Raw genomic sequence first — 2,385 nt, forward strand, 5'->3', positions numbered from 1 at the left:
ATCCCAGATTTCACAAATGTTCAGGATCTGGGTTCTGCACAAATATTTATCAAATTCCCGATACAGACAAACTATAATAAAACAATATTCAATTACCATTTCTTACTTATCTCCTGTATTAGTAGTGAATGTGTTGTATATGAGGTTACGGGTGCAGAGTATATGAAAGTTAATTATGGAAACTGATGATAGATACTTTGTTTTTTTTCCATGTTAAGAGGACAACCACAGTATCCTTCCTGTACATTTGAAAGATGAATGAGAGACACCTCTCTCCCACAGCCTCTGAAAAAAATAAAATAAAATAAAATAAACAGAAGAAAGATCATTTGAGAGACTAACAGGTTTAGCGAGTCTCTTTTCTGTATTGGAGATGCCATAAGGCCAAGCCAAACATATTTTTAAAGCTAGTACCATAATGTTGTGGATATAATATAACCTCATATGAATGAATGTAATTTGACACATTAGTATAAATTTGCCGCTGTGTCTCTGTGACCATAGAACACTGACATACTTTAAATACAGATGACGTGTGTGTTGCTTATTTAAGGTTACTGTCAGTGATACTTTGATCACATCAGGGGGCTGCAGCTATAGTGAGAAAGTAAAAAACACCTCATTTCACTGTATCACACTAAGTTCTCTTAAGAGAGACAGGAAGCATACAACTGTAGCCATTCAAAGCGAAACTAACCAATGGAAAATTCTATTCGCATACATCATTCAGGAGATTATATGGATATTGAACATGTGAAGAATGGGAGAGGAAAAATGTTTTATAGCGTTGGATATTCCAATGAAGACAACGGCAAGATATTAGTACAACTCATATCTATTTAAGATATTGCACATTTGTTTCAACACATAACACACACACACACAAATACATACACAAACATATGTATATACATATATAAAATCCCACGCGAAAAACAGAAAAAAACAAAAGCAAATTAAAAAAGCTGAAAACAAGGATAAAGAAATTCATTAGGCACTAATCTGACTGTCTCATTCTTTGATCCCTTTCACCATCTTTGTGAACGGGAGGTTTAAAAAAAAAAAGACATTCAGTGGATTTTGGTATCAAATTGTGCACACATATTGTACAAATACCTCTGCGCAATACTTATATACTCCGTATCCAAAAGCCAGACAGTTTTTCTTTTTTCTTCATAAGTGAAAAACTGAGATACAGTATATGATAAGTAAATGCAATATGCTGGACAATGTCCACACTTTCATCGTCTGTTTTTTTTGTTTTGTTTGTGATGCTTACGTTATTGCTCTTTCCTCATTGCAAAATCAGTGTTGTTACACATAGTTGTGAATATCAGCTCCACAAAACTAAATTCACCGAAGTACAAATCCAAAAAAAAAAAAAAAAGCCACATGAAGGTTCACGAAAAAGATAGCTATCCGAAAAGAGCCAAAGATTAAAAAAAAAAAAGACATTTTTACAATTTATTAGAATGACAAAATAAAACCTGAAAGTGCTCTGTGGGGTAAACAGTGAAAGAATCTGTCAAAATGAACAGAAAATTAATCAAATACACAAAACCAAATTCGACGGAGACTCGTAGGGATAAAGCGACATGTTCGTTCCGGCATTTTCCTTTTTAGCTCGGAGACATGTTCGACTGATGTTGAGCAAAAGGCGACCATATATGGTCAAAGCCGCAACATGGCCTCATTTACATACAATGGCATCAGGTCAATGTGATTTGGGAGGGGACTACTATATTTCTACTCATTTTTTGGGAGGCCTGTTCTGATTTGTGTGAGCAGAAATTATAAAACAGAGGTAACCCATCAGTTAAAGTTTTGCTACTTCAACTCTACGGATGTTTCTACAGCTTGGCAACAAACAGAGATGACACAAAAATGCCAGCTACACACCTGAGGTACTCAGTCCAAGGTCCCAACTGTCAAAAAAAAGAAGAAAAAAACTCACTAAATGGCGACAAAAAAAGGCTCAACGCATGATGAATGAACGATCCTCTCAATGCCTAACCTTCAGTTTTTGGATTGTCACTTGTTTTACACATCCCGTACCCCAACATAGAAAAACATACCAGTGAGGATTCACAGGCAAAACAGTTACTCCATACTGCGGTTCGTAGAGGGGTAAATGTTCGAATGAAGAATGAGCATGGTTGTGTGGGGCTGTCTTTAGCCTCATTGCTATAAACAGGTTGGCTCTATGCTCTCATTCTACAAAATGTGGTTTGGTCAGCGACTGAGCAGGTAAGAGGGGGGAAGTGAAAGGGTTAAAGAAGCAAACACCCACACATTTTTCCGTCGAAGTGGTCCTTCAAAGATTTCTCTCTCTCTCTCTGTCTCTCTCTCTCTTTGTGTGTGTGTGTGTGTGTGTATAGTTAGACA

General features: G+C 36.4%; 1 protein-coding gene across 4 annotated transcripts in view; it reads right to left on the bottom strand.

Annotated features, from left to right (window-relative positions):
* Positions 1-1,362: 1,362 nt before the first annotated feature.
* The window catches only part of uckl1b (uridine-cytidine kinase 1-like 1b), a 19,029-nt gene continuing 18,006 nt past the window's right edge, over positions 1,363-2,385 (bottom strand). For all 4 annotated transcript variants that reach the window (XM_030768443.1, XM_030768441.1, XM_030768444.1 and 1 more), the window contains exon 15: positions 1,363-2,385. This exon is cut by the window's right edge and continues 698 nt beyond it. The gene's annotated coding sequence lies outside the window, so the exon portion shown is untranslated.

The sequence above is a fragment of the Chanos chanos genome, chromosome 3 (genome assembly GCF_902362185.1).
Source record: "Chanos chanos chromosome 3, fChaCha1.1, whole genome shotgun sequence".
In the NCBI taxonomy this organism is placed as follows: domain Eukaryota; kingdom Metazoa; phylum Chordata; class Actinopteri; order Gonorynchiformes; family Chanidae; genus Chanos; species Chanos chanos.